Genomic DNA, 6,790 nt, shown 5'->3' with positions numbered 1-6,790 from the left:
GCTGCTGTTTTTTCAGAGATAAGGAAACTGAAGCTTAGCGAATTTGTATAACTTTTCCATGGCCACAAGAGCTACAAAGTGTCAGAGGCAGAGTTTGAATGTGGTTCTTAGCTTCTACCACCCCTACCCCGCTTCAGGATAATAATTCGGAGGATGGTAGGGTCAAGTGAAGAGAGATTTTTGGTTTTTTTTTTAAGGATGGAGGTATCTGGACATGTTTGTAAACGCTGCAGAATGATCTAGTAAATAAGGAGAAACTGAAGATAAAAGAGAGAGAAAAGGGATTACTGGAGGCACAGAATAGCAGAAAAGATGGCAAGGGATGGGATAAAGTAGTGGGACTAGTCTTGGCAGAGGAAGGATCACTTTGTTGTCAGATACTGTAACAAGCAGAAGGGAACATTGGATGATGTGGAGGGATTTTGAGGGGTGGAGGAAAAAAAAACCTATTAAAAATATTTCAGGAAATTTAGAATACTTTCGTTGGAGAGAGACTGGAGAGGCTTCATGGAGGAGGTGCCAATTTATGATGGTTCTGGGAGGATTGGTGGTAAGCAATCAAGGATAATCAGTTTTAAATATATCTGGGAAATAAGTAGAACTTTATGATGAATATGTTTTCTGGTACTATAAGCAGTTTTGTGCCTCATCCAATAATATTATGCTTAACTTCAATTATTATTGTATTTTTAAAAATTCCTGGGATTGTTTAAAATAATGTAGATTTTCTAACTTACTGTAACACTATTTTTAAAAAAACCAATACAAACTATAAAATAGGTATTGTTTTTTTTTTCCTGATGCTCAGTGATCTCAAATGACATATTTTCAGTGCTTTCCCCATGCTAGTTTTAAATTACTCAAACTATGGGCTTGTACCATTCCCACAGGAGAGGATTCAGTAAGCTAATATTGTAGCAAGGAGACACAATATATGCTCCCTTTTTCTCTCTCAGACTCCATGCATTTAATAGAATTGTAAACATATTTTTCTCTCTCTTTTTTTTTTAACCCTTTCATCCTTATTAGTGGATGTCAAAATTTGGTAAGGTCTCTGCCAGAAAAAAAATAATCCTTGATAAATCCTATGATGTTGGAAAAAAGTATATTGCTTCCATAACTTCTACTTTACACCCTAAATAATTCCTTTCCCACTTTGGCAATTTGATCTTTCAGATATTTATAGATGGTTAACATATCCTCTAAGTCTTCATTTGTCCAAACTAAATACATTTAAGACTTTTTATCTTGTCAGTTACAAAAAAAAATTATTGATTTCTAATTCTAATTAGATATAACAATTATTTTCACATTTTCCTTAATTTTATTTAAATTTAAATTCTTAACTAGGGTAATTGTCACAAAATAAATGAATGTTGCATTAATTTAGAAATAATAGCTTGTAAGAGTCACATGAGACTGTGACAAGAGAAATAAAAACAAAGATCCAAATGTGGTCAATGTGTTTCTATGCATATTTTTCTTCAATGTCAGAACTTTATCCTATTCACATCATCTCTTAAAAGTGCTATTACAGATTACAAATTTCCTTCCAAAATTAGCATTAAATCATATTTATACTTAGAATCTTAAAGTTAAATTTAAAAATGAATAGATGTTCTAATTTGTATTCAATTGATAAGAAAGTTGTCTTAATATGAATTAGAAACATTAGGATCATAAATTTAGAAGTGAAAAGTACCCCCAAATCCATCTAGCCTAGGGTTTCTTAAAACTTTTTCCACCCTTTTCACTCAAGAAATTTTTACATGATGCTGGATATATAGATATATAAAATAGGTAAACAAGTCAAACATTTACTGATAATAAATCATAATTTTGCAAACCCCTCATTCAGTTAGCAGACCCCATATGGGTCACATGAGTCATAACTCAGTTTGTGAAGCCTTTGATTTAGCCCAATTCATTCATGAAAATGCTGACATCAAAAGACTTGCCTCAAATCATCTGGTTAGGTAAAATTTGAATCCAGATCCTCTGATTCAAAAGCTAGCCCTCCTTTCTCTGGCTTGATCAATTTAATCTTAATCCAAAAGTTCCTCTACCATGGACATGAAATTATAAGATCCTAATCAGTGAATAATCCTACCTATAAGTTCAGCAAAATTTAGCTAAAAGCTAAAACTTTCTAGAACTATAGCTGGTGGAGCTACATTAAAAGCCCTAAGTGGACCATTGGAATTTTTTGCTTATTTAAATACTTCTTTTTAGATATAAAAAAATGGACCTTACTTCCCCAGCTTAATTTCAAAACAAATGTTCGAATTTTTAAACATCAAACAGAAGATAGCTTTGTTATTGACCTTAAAACATAGCCTGTTTATTGAGTGGTTTCAATCGGGTCTGCTTCTTTGTGACCCCATCTGGAATTTTTTTTTGGCAGAGATATTGGAATAGTTTGTCATGTCCTCCAATTCATTTTACAGGTGAGGAAATGGAGGCAAACAGGATTAAGTAGCTTGTCCATAAGCACACAGTTAATAAATATTCAAGATTGAGTAAGCCCAATGCTCTGTTCATTTCACCACCTACCTGCCTCCAAAACTAGAGCCTAATAGTCCTTTATTTTGTAAAGGAATAGAACAATGATGAATGAATTAGAGAACTATAAAAATGACACCCAGCAGACATTAAGTTAAGTAGACTTCCATAAAAGTTGAAACAAGAATGAGATTTATTCTTTGAATAATCAGTGAAATCATGTGATCTGAAAATGTGAAAGAAACATCTTTCCTATAGAATGTCCCAGTTAAATAAAAGGCATACTTTCCTTTTAATTCAGAAACTACATCAAGTGTTTTTCAAGGAATGTCATTCAATATCCATTAAGGGAAAAAAAAAAGAAAAAAATGTGATATAGCTTAGTGAGAAAGCTATGATTGAAATACATTTTTCAGGTTATGGTGATTTAAGAAACCTATAATAGCTGCCTTATATAGGAAATATTTTCATTGCTAGAAGATAGTTGATCAGAAACACACAGATTTAAATTAATCTCTTCAAGAGGTTTAGATAAATAATATTTTCAGTACAAGTTCTATTCTGTTCATTATTACTCAGGGTCAATATTAAGCTTCAGTAAATGGTTACCACTAATATGTCTTAAAAAACCTGATTTTTATGCAATATAAATTATATACAAAAATTTCCTTTGGAAGATGCATAGGTTCAGATTTATGTTCTTTAGATCTTGGTATAGCAATCTCTCTGTCTTGTTCTGTCTCTGTCTGTCTGTCTGTCTGTCTGTCTGTCTGCCTGCCTCTTTCTCTCTCACACACAAAATCTCTGAACTCAAATATTTTTTAAAAAAATATATCAATTAAAAATTATTATTCCTCTTATAATTGTCCAAAACAGCGGTTTTCTGTGTGTAGGGACGGGAGTAGTGATAAGTCCCTTTGGCAGTCTGATGACACATATGGGCAATTTTTAAGAATAATATTTGTAAATGTATAAAAGAGATGAATAGTAGTGAGAGTTCTAGACTTGGAGACAGAAGACTTAAATTTAAATCTGGCTTCAGACACTTTTAGTTGTTTTATTATATCAAGCCATTTAACAATCTTAGCCTCAATTTCTTTATTAGATGGGGATAATAACCTAACCTCACATAGCTGTTGTTAAGACTAAATGATATAATATCTGTAAAGTGCTTTGCAAGGTTTAATGTGCTATGTAAGTATTAACTATTATTAAAATACAAAATATTAAAAGGGAACAAATTATATTGAAATAAAGATGTAGTTTTTTTTCCTCTTCCAAATTCACAGACCTTTTGAAATCTACCTTTAATCTAAAATCTATGTAATCTTCCATAGCATAGATACAATGAAGCACTTTTAATAAAAAGGTATCTGGAACTTCATAAGCAGATAAAATTTTGTAGATAATCAGAATCAGAATTTAAACTATGATAATTTTTTCCATTTCTCTGGATTATTATTAAGAAAATGGTAATAGCAAAACTATAAAGTTGCTTGCACTTTTGAAGATACAGAAAAGGAAAAAAAAAAGTGATAATCAGATCCTCAATTGGTATGAATAAGAAATCTCCTTAAGTGGTTATGTGTATTTGAATTAACATTATTTGAAATTATAATTATATAAAATGTGGTAACTGGTTCTAACCCAATGGAAATACAGAATGTGAATTCAAATAATACAACTCTTTTCAAGGAGATTCATTATCTACCTTAATGGGGACCTAACAATAGTTAAAATCTAGGACTGAAGTTTTTTTTTGTTTTTTTTTTTCAACAATTTCAAGGATAAATCTTAAACTGCTTCTTTATAATGCGTTCTTTTCCTCTTTAAATACTCATAGAGTACAGAAATAAAAAATCATAAACCAAAATCATAAAACTATACACACTCTGTTCATATATACTAATTTACATTAAAAAATGGTAGTTTTAAAACAAGTTGAATTAAGTTTTGTATCTTTAACATCTAGGAGATGCAGAAGTTTCCACAAAATTTTATATCCTTGCTTTGTTTAGATCTATGAAGACCAGATTTGGGAACTTTTAGGAGTTAGTGTAACAGGTGACCAGTTATTGACATTTATGCCTATTTGTAGATGATACTTTATACAGATAGTATTTAAATATTACATTTGTTCTTTGAATTCAAGGAATGGACATATCTAAGAAATATAACAATTTAAATTCTTAACACGAACACATCTATAAAGTTACATAAAAAGACTATATGTATGTATTACACATTCAATTCATCATTATAATTCAATTCAAACAAACTTTTTATGGAGCACCCCTTATATGCAAGACATTGTACAAATTGCTATGTGAATTACAAATATATTGTGGAAGTTATTTAAGAAAATGAATATGTACTATTATTCAACATAAAAATTATTTTTTATAAATGTTTTTTGCCAATCACTCTATATTCCAAGACCATGTACCCTTCCTGAATACTTATTCCAATAAGAACCAAACTGCCCCACTGAAAAGTAACAGATTAGTTGAAATTTATTTAAAAGACACTGACAATAAAACTAATTCTCCTTTCCTTTCTTTTATGTTATTCAGAAATCTATGTTTGTTTTACAAATACATTTCCTAGTATGATTGATATATTGCCACTACATTAAATCTATAAGCTAGAAGGGAATTTTAATTCCAGAGTTATAAGGTGGTGTCAGCTGTTTTTGTTTATACATTAAAAATCACAGACTGAATACTTTGGTTATAAGTGATAAAGTCAAAACTTTACCTCTGTCTTTATAAAAATATGCTCAGAAGCAGCTAAGAGGTAGAGAAGATAGAGCCCTGGACCTGTAGTTAAGGAAAACCTCAGTTCAAATAGGGGCCTCAGACACTTTTTTAGTCATGTGAACTTGGGCAAGTCATTTAACTTATATTTGGCATATTTTCTTCCCTGTAAAATGGGAATAATAGCACTTACCTCCCAGAATTGTTGTGACGATGAAATATTTGTAAAGCACTTTGCAAACTTTAAGGTGCTTTATAAATATTACCTATTATTATAAATGCTGACAAGCTTAGTCATAGCATAATGCCCACCAGAGTAAAGGTTTAGGAAAGCAAAACTATATTTAAAGCAATTTCATATCCAGATGCTCTCTAAAACTGAAAAAAAATTCTCAAACATAAATATATAAAAAGCATTCCTAATTTTTTTTTTTTTTGATAATCTATAGGCACCTAAACATCATATGGACTAGACCTTTAGCCAGGTCATTTCAAACTAAAGCTATAGCTTGTTATGTTTTATCCCTCCCTTCCTCCCTCCCTCTTTCCTTCCATTCCCCCTTTCCCTTCCTTCCCTCCGTTCCTTTCTTACACCCCCCCCAATACCCAACACAATTTCTGAATAGCCCTAGCAAAAATGGTCACTGAGAAATGCAAACCTAACTATCTGCAATGGATTGTATTCCATCACTTGTTGCTAGAAGAAAACTGCTTTTCATGAAAATGTTTAAATAATTCTTGAGATTTTACTTAATTTCTGATGCTCATAAAAAAAAAAAAAGCAAACAGCTTAAAACACAACTTTCAGTCAAACTATTCAGTAAAACAATTATTCGGTTGGAAAGAAAATTACACACTCAAGACACTGAAGGTCAATTCCAATCCAGTCTCCAGAAAGTTCAAGAAACCAACCCTTCCCAAAGATTTCGCCAAGACAGTACTTGGAGGCCCAGGAACAAAACTGCAAACATCTTATGAGTCTCAATTATCCCGAAGGGTCTCTATCCCAGCTAGCTGAAGCCTGTTTAAGTTGTGGAACGGAAGCGCTTGGCATATCAAAGTGTATCTTTTGCCCGAGAGGCCCAGAGCATTTTCCTCCAGATAGAGTCAGCGAGCCAGACTTTCCGCCCCACACTGTGGCCTCCAGAGAGGGCCTAGGTCGGCCCAGCCCCTCCTGAGCTGCTCCCCCACCTCGATCCCCCAGCTCAATCCAGCCCAGCCCGGTCCGTTCTGCCTGCGCTTACCCAACAGCTCGGACCGCGGCTGGCCAACCTGAAGCGCGCTGCCCCCTCTCCTCAGCCCAGGAGGGCTAAGGCCACTCGGAGAAGCCAGGCTAAGGCGAGGCTGGAATTTTTTTCTTTTAATATTTCTTTATCTTTTCTTTAAGAAGTGTAATGTAAACTTAACGTGCGAGCCTCAAGCCAGGAGAAGCCGGCTTCTCCTCCTCCTCGGCCATCTCTGCTATCCTAATGCGTGACCGGGCATGGCTGCCCCCACCAAGCGAGTAGCCCCGGCCGGCCAATGCCACGCCC

Source organism: Antechinus flavipes, chromosome 3 (assembly GCF_016432865.1).
Source record: "Antechinus flavipes isolate AdamAnt ecotype Samford, QLD, Australia chromosome 3, AdamAnt_v2, whole genome shotgun sequence".
Taxonomy (NCBI): domain Eukaryota; kingdom Metazoa; phylum Chordata; class Mammalia; order Dasyuromorphia; family Dasyuridae; genus Antechinus; species Antechinus flavipes.
The sequence above is the reverse complement of the archived record's forward strand: the minus strand, read 5'-3'. Positions refer to the sequence as shown.